Genomic DNA, 14,073 nt, shown 5'->3' with positions numbered 1-14,073 from the left:
TAGAGTCAGACATGATTGAGCATGCACGCACGCGTGTGCACACACACACATACACACACATCAAATCAGTAATCTAACTTTCCACCCTAAGACACAGAAAAGGGAGAGCAAACTAAATCACAGAGAGCCATATGGGATTTGGTGTCTATAACTTTTGAGTACCTTTTGTATCCTGAGATGGTTAATTTTATGTATCAACTTGACTGGGCAAAGGGATGCCCACAAACCTGATGAAACATGATTTCTGAGTGCTTCTGTGAAGCTTTCTGAGACATTAGCATTTGAAGCAGTAGCCTGAGTAAAGACTATCCTCACCAGGGTAGGCAGGCATCATTTAATCTGCTGAGGACCCAAACAGAAGGACGAGAAAGAGGAGGGGGGATTTTCTCTCTTCTTGAGCTGGGATGTCCATCTTCTCTGCCTTTGAGCACCATGCTGTAAAGAGCTAGTTTTTGGAGCCTATTTTGTCCCAGTTTTTCCCACTTTTGTGCCTTTTGTTGGTGACCTTGTTGTTTAAAATGGCCTCCAAGTGTAGTGCTGATGTGCTGTCCACTGTTCTACCCACAAGAAGGCTGTGATGTGCCTTTCAAAGAAAATATGTGTGTTAGATAAGCTTTGTTCATTCATGAGGCATACGCCATAGGTGAACAATGTTCATCAATGCTGATGAACTAACTAACTAACTAACTATATATATATATATATAATATTTTATATATTTATTTATTTATTTGGGCTGTGTCAGATCTTAGTTGCTGCACACCAGCTCTTCATCGCAATGTGTGGGCTCCAGAGTGCACAGGCTTAGTAGTTTTGGCATGCAGACTCTCTAGCTGCGGCGTGCGGACTTACTTGCCCCACTGAATGTTGGATCTTAGTTCCCCAACCAGGAATAGAATCCATGTACACTGTCTTGGAAAGCAGATTCTCAGCCACTGGACCACCAGGGAAGCCCCAACAATATATATTAAATAAGATATTTTAAAACAGAAACACACATTTTAAAAATGTATTTGATCAGTTGATGAATACACTGTGACCAGAGGCTCCCAGAACTTAGCTCTCAGTTTCTCCTAAGAGTAATGTAATGGCTCAGTATTTGCTAATTCAGTGTTTGTGATGACTTTGTAACTTCAAATGCAAATATCAAGAAAAACTATGTTTTTAGTTCTAAAGGTAATCTGACTGTGACATCTCTTATCAGTCATGTGCTGGCTGGAGGAGGTCACTTTCACTATTTCATCCTTCTTGCAGTTTCCATCTCAAAGCTGCAAGTGGCATTTTGGGGGAGAGGAACATATCATAAGAGACCTCCTGCATACAGGGAGAACCCACAACTGCACCCATAGCTGCTGTCCATGGTGCTGATCATCTAAAGCAAGCTTGCTTGCAAGCAAGCAAGAGAAGCATCAGAAAAATCATGAAATTTGCTTGAGTAAACCTAAGGATCCTCTTGCAAGCAAGCTTGCTTGCAAGAAAGCAAGAGAAGCATCAGAAAAATTATGAAATTTGCATGAGTAAACCTAAGGATCCTGTCCTCTACTCCATGATCAAAGAGAATAGGTTTCCAAAACTGGGTAAATGAGCATGCATGATTAGAGATTCTTGATCCCATCCTTGTAACATCAACGTAACATCCACAAGTACTGAGGAACACAGTACTGGAGCCACAGGAAACCTGGAAAGAGCCAAAGTTGGGAGCATACTTAATGATTACGATGGAGTTCCCGCACTTAGCCAATCCTGTGCTACTGAGGACTAAGCCTTAGCATCAGTTTAACCGAGCCTTCTAAATCACTTCAGATTCTCCTCTGACTCTCCAGAAGATTTAAGATCTCCTGGTATTTCTCATGACTGGCTTCTTGAGTCCCCAAACCTTGATCCTCTAAAACCCAGAATCTTTGCAGACTCTGCATTACAAAAACTTTCAAAAAGCAGAAGCTAATTTTAGATAAATTGATACAACAGAGAAGACAATGTTTCACTGAGACAATAATCAAGAGCAAGTGCCAAAGAAGGGAAATTGGGGAAATTATGGAAGATTAGCTGTTTTGAAACCCAGAATGTACCTGAATTTTGCTTTTGGAAAAACAACCACTGTCTCACTCTCAAACCATGTGTTTTGGGTAAAGATGGTTCCAAACCTAAGCATGTGATCCAAGCCTAAGCCTATCAATGCACTCTCTATTCTAATCACAGCTTTCAGGTAGAGGTTGGGACATGCTTCAAGCAAGGTAATAAAGCCTAATTAGGACAATTCAGTAGTCATGCATGGATGTGAGAGTTGGACCATAAAATGGCTGAGCACCAAAGAATTGATGCTTTTGAACTGTGGTGTTGGAGAAGACTCTTGAGAGTCCCTTGGACTGCAAGGAGTTCCTTGCTGCTACTGCTGCTAAGTCGCTTCAGTCGTGTCCGACCCTGTGTGACCCCATAGACGGCAGCCCACCAGGCTCCCCCATCCCTGGGATTCTCCAGGCAAGAACACTGGAGTGGGTTTCCATTTCCTTCTCCAATGCATGAAAGTGAAAAGTGAAAGTGAAGTCGCTCAGTCGTGTCCGACTCCTAGCAACCCCATGGACTGCAGCCTTCCAGGCTCCTCCATCCATGGGATTTTCCAGGCAAGAGTACTGGAGCGGGGTGCCATTGCCTTCTCCGAAGGAGTTCCTTAGTCAGTCCTAAAGGAAATAACCCTGAATATTCACTGGAAGCACTGATGCTGAAGCTGAAACTCCAATACTTTGGCCACCTGATGAGAACAGCCAACTGATTGGAAAAGACCCTGATGCTGGGAAAGATTGAAGGCAGGAGGAGAATGGGATGAAAGAGGACAAGATGGTTAGATGGCATCACTGACTCAATGGACATAAGCTTGAGCAAACTCTGGGAGATGGTGATGGACACGGAAGTCTGGCATGATGAAGTCCGTGGGGTCACAAAGAGTCAGGCATGACTGAGCAACTGAACAACAACAAGGACAATTCAAAACTAATTCTACAATCTATTCTGAAGCCACACGTCTTGCTGGACTCAGTTATGTACGTTAGAGACTGGAGCTAATGCAATCCTCTTATGATCGAACTGGACAGAAAATGGCATGAACACTGAGAAAGTAGAGCCAAGACTTAATCATAGCAAAAAACAGGTCCTGGTGACATCTTTTTGTGTGTGTGACATCTTTTGAACCCAGGCTTATGCTAAGCTGAAACCAAATTCCTCAGTATATGAGATGATTTGTTCCATCTTAAAACTAAACTAGTTCAGAGTTGTCTGTTTCAGATACTTTCAAAATACAGAGTTCTACTTAGATTACAAATAAGTACTAGAAGTAGACTAAAATATTTTAGGTGATGTATGATAAAATGTGAAATTCATGAAGGCCAAGTAAGTTGGATACAGGGCAGTGAAAACCCTTCTGACATAGCTAGGAAGTTGGGAAGCCTTTTCACCTGTTAGCAAAATGCTGATTAAATTCTCTTAAGGGGAAGGTTTTTATCAGCTGGCTCAGGAAGCATACCCTTCCTGAACAAATGATGGCCAGAGAGAAAAATGCCATGGTTGGTGTTGAAGTAGGGGGCTCCTACCAGAATCATATAGCTGTAAGCTAGGGGAAGATGATTTCCCAAAGGAAAATACAGGTTCTGTTGCCAGTAGAAAGTGGAATGAATTCCATGCAGCCAGAAGAAATAGAGTCCATTAAGAACTCTCCTGAAATAGTTGTCTTGTAGGTGCTTTCAATAAGTCCCCTCATAAGCATGTCTCTTGAGCCTTAAAGAATCTGATTAACAAAATAATGTTTCTTATACTAGAAAATGATGCTAACTTTTGTTAGAAGCATTTATGTCCCTTGGAGAAAAAAATGTCGTAGAATATTAATGTAACCAGATTTGCATTTCTTTACTATTATGAAAAGTAATGCTATTGGCCCAAGGTAAGTCAATGTGCAGAAACAGTATTCAGGTCACTGGACGCTAGGGTTGGATTAAGAAATAAGAATGATTGGGGTGTGTGTGTGTGTGTGTGTGTGCGTGTGTGTGCATGTGCATGTGCACGTGTGCTTAGTCACTCAGTTGTGTCCCAATTCTTTGCAACCTCATGGATTGTAACTCACCAGGATCCTCTATCCATGGGGATTCTCCAGGCAAGAGTACTGGAGTGGTTTGCCATGCCCTCCTCCAGGGGATCTTCACAACCCAGGGATTGAACCCAGGTCTTCCACATTGCAGGTGGATTCTTTATTGTCTGAGCCGCTGGGGAAGCCCTGATTGTCTGTTATGTTACCACTTTTCATGAGCTCAAGTTGTGAAAGACGGCCCTTACTGGAGTTATTTGACATAAAAATAATGTTCTCCAGAAAGTCTGTAGATCCTGCATCTGGGACTGGATATGGAATACACTTTAAGGAGCAGAAGATGACATCACCCTAACCAAGTAGATTGTTGGTTGAAACTCCTTTGATTTCTAGTGAGAGAAACTGAACTCAAAATATCTTAAGCACAATAGCCAATGTATTAACTAACATGACTGAAAAATTTAGAAGGTAAACCCAGCTTTGGGTTGTGCTAGGTCCTGAGACTCACATGTTATCATCAGGGCTGGAACACTTTCCATCTCTTAGCTCTCCTTTTCTTTATTCTGGCATTGCTTCCAGGTCTCATGTGATTTTCCCAGCACTTCTTGGACTCCACAGTCCTTTCTGCTACTAGCTCCAACGGTAAAGAAAGTTCACCTTTTCAGTCTTTCAGAAGACATCCTGTGTGGGCCTGACTCTCACTGGATTAAATTGGGGCCCATGCCCACTCCTGAACAAAACACTGACCTGTATGGTAAGGTAAGCTGATTGGCCAGACCCAGAGCCAGAGGTGGGATCAATCCAGCTTGAACCACAGTTCAAGTATTAGGAAAGAAGGCTGAGTTGTTCTCCAAAGGAAACTCAGAATGTCCCCAGAACAAGAGGAAATAAATGTTGATTAAAAAATAGAAGAAACAGATGACCACTACACCAGTGCTTTGGGCAAGCAAATCTACAAAATCTGTGCATTTAGGGGACAGTGTGTGTGCATGCATGCTCAGTTGACTCAGTCATGTCCAATTCTGTGTGACCCCATGGACTGTAACACACCAGGGTCCTCTTTCCATTGGATTCTCCAAGGCAAGAATACTGGGGTGGGTTTCCATGCCCTCCTCCAGGTGATCTTCCCGACCCAGGGGTTGAACCAGTGTCCCCTGCAGCTCCTGCATTGCAGGCAGATTCTTGTAACCACTGAGCCCCTGGGAAGCCCAGGGGACAGCGTAGTAGCACTGTTAGTCGCTCCGTCATATCCAACTCTTCGAGACCCCATGGACTATAGTCCAGCCAGGATCATTTGTCCATGGAATTCTCCAGGCAAAAATACTGGAGTGGGTTACCATTCCCTTCTCCAGGGGATCTTCCAAACCCAGGGACTGAACCTGGGTCTCCTGCATTGTAGGCAGATTCTTTGCCATCTGAGCCACCAGGGAAGCAGGCATCAAGGAAGCAGGGGAGTCTTATCTAAATGTATCTTTTCCTAAGTGGCCTAGAAGTAGTACTGCTAACTCAAAAGGAAGTGTTGGTTCACTTCATTTTAAGATTTCATCTTTACTCATAGCCACACACTCTGAAAATTGCCTGTTCTCCCATAGTGGTGGACATCTGCTGTCATGTTTAATCCTACTCTCATGCTGCTGGCTTATTGGACATGAAGACACCTGACCCCCAAAATCTAGCTCATTGGCATAATAGTGCCCAATCAAATTCTTCATGGGCTCCCCTGAGACTGAGAGGGGTTGGGGAACTAAAAAAAAAAGCCCACAAAATCCTCCTCCTGAGAGATCCAGAAAGTTCCTGGTTTCCATTCTCCTGAGGCCTTATTTATGTTTCTTTGTCTCCTATTTAAAAGACTTCTGCTTGCATCATTTAATAATTTCTTGGTTTTGCTGATACTAATTTAAGTCTATTTCTGTTCATTAAAACCAACTGACTTTACTGAGACTAATTCCACTCACAAAGTTTCTAGTATCATTGAGAAAGGAGTAGCTGGTTTTGAGTGTAAGCAATTTTACTCTTCTCTGAACTTGGCCCCTGTGGTTGCATTTTCCAGGCTCTGAGCTCTGGATACTGAGCCTAACACTAGTCCCAGTAGTCCTGAGATGCTTGGATCATTCAAAGCTTCTGTGTGAGTGAAGATATACCAGTTATCAATTGCCACAGCAATATTGAATGACTGGTGCAGCTGGAATCAGCTGGGGAGGGGAGGAAGTGTTGCAGTTTTCCTGATCTTGATTGGGCCTGTCATATTGAAAAATAACAAAGGAAGTGGGTATGAGGCATTTGGGATGATAGGAAACACTGTGATTTAAAATAGGGCAACCAGGGACGTTGTAGCCGATAGAATAATAATTCAAAAACTTGAAGGAGGCAAGGGGATAATCCATGGAATTATCTGAATGACTCTGTGTGTGTTTGTGTGTGTGTGCGTGTGTGTGTAGAGATGTGTAGAGAGAGAGAGAGCAGCTCACATAGAGTGGACCCCTGTCACAAGGCCTGAAACAGGAGTGTGTCCATCATATAGAAGAAATAATCGGAGGTCAATGAGAAAGAAGCAGAATAAACCAGAGTATAAGCGATAGGAGATAAAGGAAGCTTGATAACAGGAATCAGGTCATGGAGGACCTTGTAGGTGTCATGAAGACTTTGGCTTTTACCCTGAGTGAAGTAAAAAGCCACTGAACGGATTTAAACAGAAGGCGTTATGATACGGCTAATATAGCAGCATCCCAGTGGGTAGTGTACTGACATCAGGCTCTAGAAGATGGATTCATCCAGACTAGTTGGGAGGCTATGGCAACGATCCACAGGAGAAAGATGATGGATTGAAGCACAGTGGTGGCCCCAGAGGTAGTGAGAAGTAGACTGTAGATACATTTCATAAATATGCTTTCAGGGGGGAAAGAAGTGGCTTATGGTCTAATAAGGGCTTCCCCGTTGGCACTAGTAGTAAAGAACTCAATTGCCAAGCCAGGAGACAGAGAGACACGGCTCCATCCCTGGGTTGGGAAGATCCCCTGGAGGAGGACATGGCAACCCACTCAAGTATTCTTACCTGGAGAATCCCATGGACAGAGGAGCCTGATAGGCTACAGCCCACGGGGTTGTAAAGAGTCAGACATGACTGAAATGACTTAGCACACATGCACACATGGTCTAATGATGATAGAGTTGTTTCGGTTTTTATAACTTTGTTTAACCATGCCACCTTATGCAAGCACCTTGAGAGAAGGCTTGCAGTCCCGTGGCCTAGGAAGTGAGGGGCTTCTCTCCATCTCAGCCGTCCCAAGGATGTTTTGTCATCCTTCATGTGGGACCTGGAAGGATGAAGCTTGGCCCTACTTGCAGCAAGATTCTCATGCAGCCTTGTGGGTAAGTGTGTAGGTTTTGTATTCTATAAAGCAGACTTGGATGCAGATATTGGCTCTGCCACTTACAAATGGTAAACTTCAGCTTTCTGAGTCTCAGTTCCTTCATCTGTAAAACTGGGGTAATAATAATTCCATAAGCAGAGGCAGTGATTGCATAGTAGAAAAACAAAAGTCACAACTGAATTCAGGGGGAAAACCAGACACAAAAAGACACATGTACTGTGTGACTCTATTTACATGAAGTTTAAGAACCAAGAAAGTGAATCTATTATTTGCCCTAAGAAATGCTGGCTGGCTGTGGAAAGTGAGTAAAAATGGGCTGAGGGAACTCTCTGGGGCAATGCGCTATATATTGATTTGAGTGACACTTACATAGTGCATATATTTACCAAAATTCATGGAAACCAGAAAACCTGTGCATTTCATTGTATATACATTTAACTTGATTTTTAAAGAGAAGGCAATCTAGCCTAAGTTAACTATATCCACAATTGCACTTATCTCACATGCTAGTAAAGTAGTGCTCAAAATTCTCCAAGCCAGGCTTCAGCAATATGTGAACTGTGAACTTCCTGATGTTCAACCTGGTTTTAGAGAAGGCAGAGGAACCAGAGATCAAATTGCCAACATCTGCTGGATCATCAAAAAAGCAAGAGAGTTCCCGAAAAACATCTATTTCTGCTTTATTGACTATGCCAAAGCCTTTGACTGTGCGGATCACAATAAACTGTAGAAAATTCTGAAAGAGATGGGAATACCAGACCACCTGACCTGCCTCTTGAGAAACCTATATGCAGGTCAGGAAGCAACAGTTAGAACTGGACATGGAACAACAGACTGGTTCCAAATAGGAAAAGGAGTACATCAAGGCTGTATATTGTCACCCTGCTTATCTAACTTATATGCTGTATATTGTCACCCTGCTTATTTAACTCATATGCAGAGTACATCATTAGAAATGCTGGGCTGGAAGAAGCACAAGCTGGAATCAAAATTGCCTAGAGAAATATCAATAACTTCAGATATGCAGATGACACCACCCTTATGGCAGAAAGTGAAGAAGAACTAAAAAGCCTCTTGATAAAAGTGAAAGAGGAGAGTGAAAAGTTGGCTTAAAGCTCAACATTCAGAAAACCAAGATCATGGCATCTGGTCCCATCACTTCATGGGAAATAGATGGGGAAACAGTGGAAACAGTGTCAGACTTTAGTTTTTTGGGCTCCAGAATCACTGCAGACAGTGATTGCAGCCAGGAAATTAAAAGACAATTATTCCTTGGGAGGAAAGTTATGACCAACCTAGATAGCATATTGAAAAGCAGAGACATTACTTTGCCAGCAAAGGTCCATCTAGTCAAGGCTATGGTTTTTCCAGTAGTCATGTATGGATGTGAGAGTTGGACTGTGAAGAGAGCTGAGCGCCGAAGAATTGATGCTTTTGAACTGTGGTGTTGGAGAAGACTCTCGAGAGTCCTTGGACTGCAAGAAGATCCTACCAGTCCATCCTAAAGGAGATCAGTCCTGGGTGTTCTTTGGAAAGACTGATGCTAAAGCTGAAACTCCAATATTCTGGCCACCTCATGCGAAGTGTTGACTCATTGGAAAAGACTCTGATGCTGGGAGGGATTGGGGGCAGGAGGAGAAGGGGACAACAGAGGATGAGATGGCTGGATGGCATCACCAACTCGATGGACGTGAGTTTGAGTGAACTCCGGGAGTTGGTGATGGACAGGGAGGCCTGGTGTGCTGCGATTCATGGGGTTGCAAAGAGTCACACGACTGAGAGACTGAACTGAACTGAACTGATAGTGACATAGATCTGATCTTAAGTGTTATTCCTGATTTCAACTAGCTCCAAATCTTGTAAAAACATTTTTTATTTTTATGACACAAGTTTTATATTTATATGTATATATATCTATATTTATATGGCTAAGCATTGAATAATTGATGCTTTCAAACTATAGTGCTGGTGAAGACTCTTGAGAGTCCCTTGGACTGCAAGATCAAACCGATCAGTCCTAAAGGAAATCAAACCTGAATATTCATTGGAAGGAGTGATGCTAAAGCTGAAGTTCCAGTACTTTTGCCACCTGATGTGAAGAGCAGACTGATTGGAAAAGACCCTGATGCTGGGAAAAACTGAAGGCAAAAGAAGAAGGCAGCAGAGGATGAGATGGTTGGATAGCATCACCAACTCAATGGACATGAGCCTGAGCAAACTTTGGGAGATACTGGAGGACAGCGAAGCTTGATGTGCTGCGGTTCATGGGATCACAAAGAGTTGGAAATAAATTGGTGACTGAACAACAGAATATATATCTATATATGTATATCGATATAGATATAGATATATAAAACAAGAAAAAACAAATGAAATTCACTTGTAAGCCTACCCCAAGAGATAACTTCTTTTTAAATATTTTGATATATATTCTATGTATTGTTTTGTAGCCTGCTTTTTTCTCTTAACTGTCCTTTTTGTTGTGCCAATTAAACTGGGTAAATACATTGTCAGAAAAAATTACACTAATAGGATTTTATCTTCCAAAAGTAATCAGAGATGAACATGATATTTTACAGAATAATTTACATTAGTAAAAAATTGGAGATGACCTTGAAATATATCCAAAGATCAATTAAATGATATGTGAGTGGAATACTTAGGTAAACGTAGTTATTGGCAAGGCAAGTTACATATACTATATCATGAAATGAAAAAAGTGCAGACCGCTTCTCCTCTCTGCACCTGTTCTTTCTCTAGTCAGTGGGGCTGTGACAGAGGCGTCCCTATGGTCCCTCCCAGTTGTAATTTCCCAAGCTCATTTCTTGTAGTTTTCAGCGTGAGTTCCTAAAATAAAAAGAAAGAAAAAGACAGCTGAAGAGACTGGAAGATGAGCGACCTGCCCTAACATCCCTGCTGCCCAGGTGGGCACTGAATCGCCCTCAGATTCCATCCAGGTCAGGAGGAAGCCGGGGACAGGAGGCTACTTGGCATGTCTCTTGATGCTGGGGCCGGGAGGGTGCCCAGCTGGACCAGAATGGAAGGCGCTGGGCAGTAACAGAGCGGCAGGAGGCGCTGCGAGCGCGTGAGGAGCAGGATGCATAGTGGCCTCAGGGCGGCAGCAGGCACAGCGCCGTGCCACCTGGAAGCACGGCGCGGGACGGGCTGGGGCGCAGAGCGCCCTCGGGATGGCAGGGGGCGCTGCAGAATCGTGGCCAACTGGGATGCCGCAAGTCCCCCGGCCGCTGGAAAAATACACCTGGGCAGGTGGGGGGCGGGGCCCGATGGGGGCGGGGCTCCAGGGGGCGGGGCCCAGCCCACAAGAGCCTTGGCGGCTGCGGCTGCGGGATGCTCTCGCTGTTAAGAGGAGCGGAACAGAGCGTACTCGGATCGCGCACACGCTAACCGCAGACACTTCCGAACCGAGTGAGGTGAGCCCAGCCGAGTTGGGTCGGGAGTTTCAGGCACCGGGGCGGCCGCGGTGAGCTTCCGCACGCTGGTCGGGCGGTAGACGCGGAGTGGGCATCATCAGCCCGCGGCTGCCTTCGGGTACCCGGGATGCTCGGACTCCTTCCCAAATAAATCCATTCGGTCTAGCGCTCTGCTGTCTGCCCACGCGGTGGCCGGGGAGGCAGAGCTAGAGCCAGAGGCGTTACTGATTTATTCAGAAACTGGGTCCAGGGGTTCGGGGCTGCGCCCCGCCCAGTCTCTCCACCCGGCACTTGCTCATTCCTTTCTTGGCCTCAGAGAGACGCGTGGACCTGACCGCGGTCGTTCCTTCACCCCCGCGGAATGTTTTCTTTAGGGTGGCTGTGGTTGCAAAAAACAGCAAACACTTGAAGCGAGTTGGTTGGGTTCTCTGCTGCGGCTTCAGCCCTGGCTACCCTGAAGCAGACGTGGCTTCGGGCACAGCACCGGGTCCCTCTGCGCGGGGAGGGCAGGGGCTGCAGAGTCGCCGGGGAGGAGCGCGGATCTGGCGCCCAGAGCCCGAGGTTCGGGTTCCATCACTGAGATTTGGGGGACAGTCGAGGTCGGGAATGGGCGAGAGGGGTCCAGAAGAGAATCACGAGGGACCCCGGAATTCCAGAGAATTACTTCAATCCTACCTGTGTGGCACTGGACAAGTTGCCTGAGCTCTGCACCTCAGTTTTCTTCTCTGTGCCTGCTCGAGCTCAGTTGTGTCTGACTCTTTGTGACCCCATGAACTGTAGCCCGCCAGGCTCCTCTGTCCATGGGATTTCCCAGGCAAGAATCCTGGAGTGGGTTGCCATTTCCTCCTCAGTGAGGATTAAATAAGGTAATGCGTGAAAAGACTGAGGAGAAAGCTTGAGAGTAAAGGATCAGTAAATGAAAGCTGGTATTATTTTTGTTGTTCTTGCTGCTGTTGCTGTTATTATTATTTGGGGAGTAGTTTGTAGTTCAAGGCTCCTGGTTTCAGTTGCAACTCCGCCATTTTCTAGTGTGACCTTGGGCAAGTTGCTTAACTGCTCAGCGTCTCTGTTTCACTTGTATCATGAAGAAAATTGTGGTGCCTATTGCCGAAGATAGTTATAGAAATTAAATGAGCTAATACTTGTAAAGTGCTTGGAAGAATGAGTGCTGGGTGTCAGTTACTAACTCTACCACAAGGGCATCGTGTTTAATCAAGCAATATAACCTAAATGTAGCTACAACCTTGCTCTGTAGCAAACCTTATTTTGCTCAGAAGTTGAAATATTATATTATTTGTGTGAAGATGTATATGTTTTATGATGAGCAAGATGGGTTCCCTTCTTTCACCTGCGGTTTCACTGACATTGGTGGCTGACCCACTGGGGTCAAAGCAGTCCTAGGAAAGGGGCTGATGGGATAGAGGGACCCTAGGAGTCGTCTTTAGTGAGAGGACAAGAAGCTTTGATGACAGAAACTTCCAGAATCACAGTTTCTGTGGAACATTCACAGAGGAGAAAATCTTCCCTGGGTTACAGTTTTATTTGATACAAAATTGTACCTGGACCTAGGTTTCTAAAACAACCTCTTGCAAATTTTTGCTTTTGAATTGTAGGGAGAGAGGAGGTCAGGATGGACAATATTTAAAGTGATAAAACACAATAAATCACTTTCCTCTTGCCAAGAGGTTTATAGCATAATTTTGAAGATCAGAGACTACAGCAAGATCATATACATCTGTGAAGGCTTAGAGTGGCTGGCTGCCTCTGGACATCTTATCTCCCCTGCAACACTCTGTATCCTCCTGTCATAAACCTGAAACTCACTGACACCATAAACTTGAAGGCCTCCCAGCTTGGCCCAAGCTCCCAATTTTGGACAATATCCCATGGGTTTGGGGTAGAGAAAAAGTGAGTGCTAAAGTCCAGAATCCTGAAGAACAAGATGGGGTAAACTACAGTCTTTGTCTGGTGGGGTGGGGCGGGGCGGGTTGGGGCGGGGGAGTGGGGAGCATGGGGATTACATTGTATATCCTACTCCAAATTATAGTATATCCTAATTTGTCTCTGTCACCTATGGTAGGCACAGGAGACAAGAGTTTCCATATACCCCTCCCCAATGCCAGTGTTTACTAACACCAATGTTAGGAAGCGATTGTACTAACTACCCAGATTTTGAAAAGTAAATAGCTCAGAATCCCATCTTTAGTTCCAGGAACTGCTAATTAACTCATGAGGAGGGGGCAGCACCCAGCACAATACCAGTCCCCTCAAGGCATATACCATGGTGATAAAGGTTGCAAGGTTCCAACCAAGTGCCTCTACTTACTAGCTGTGTGATTTTGCACAAGTTACTCCAACCTCTCTGAGCTCATTTTCCTCCTCAGTAACCTGGAGATAATAATAGTATGCCTACATTATGGCATTGTTGAAACATGAACTGAAGTATATACAGATAGATTTGGGTCTATCTATATATAAATCTATATAGATAGATCTATATAGATAGATAAATAGATCTGTAGCTATATAGATAGATTTATTATGTATGTTCTATATGAAGAATGAGACTGTACACATTTATGAGACTAGTGAGACTATATATTATTTTAGTTCATATCTTAAAAGATGGTTTTTGCACAGTGTAAAGCTTCCGTAATTCAGATACGTCATGTATATTGATGAATGTGGTAATTTGCTTTTCAACACTCTTCCCCAGACAAAGCTGTTATAAAATCAAAGTGTATTCTCCAAATCAGTGGTATGTTAGAATGAAGGAAATCTGGCACAACGCCTGGCAAATATTAAGTGGCCAATATTTATAGGCTATTATTGTATTATTGTATCAGGTGCTCTAGAAACACTAAGAGCTTGACTATAAAGAGAAAAAGTGAAACAGAAGTGAAACAGAAACACTCCACTTGCAGTAAAGCAGCTGAGGAAAGCTCGGGAAGCTACAGCTGCTCTGGCAAGGGACTGAACATGATCTAGTGTGGCTGCCTGGAAATTCTCTTGGCAGATTTTATCTGTTAGAATTGATTCGCAAGGCACTTGCTCTGTGCCAGATGCTGAGGTCAGCACCAGGGGGGCAGGACAAGGTAGGAATGATGCCCTCAAGGAAGGCAGGCTAACGGAGGTGATAAAATCAGGCCTAGGCTGCTAAGCTCATGATGGAGCTTGATAAGAGGGGAGTGGAGTCTGA

This window comes from Capricornis sumatraensis, chromosome 3 (assembly GCF_032405125.1).
Source record: "Capricornis sumatraensis isolate serow.1 chromosome 3, serow.2, whole genome shotgun sequence".
Taxonomy (NCBI): Eukaryota; Metazoa; Chordata; class Mammalia; order Artiodactyla; family Bovidae; genus Capricornis; species Capricornis sumatraensis.
Note: the sequence above shows the minus strand (reverse complement) of the source record.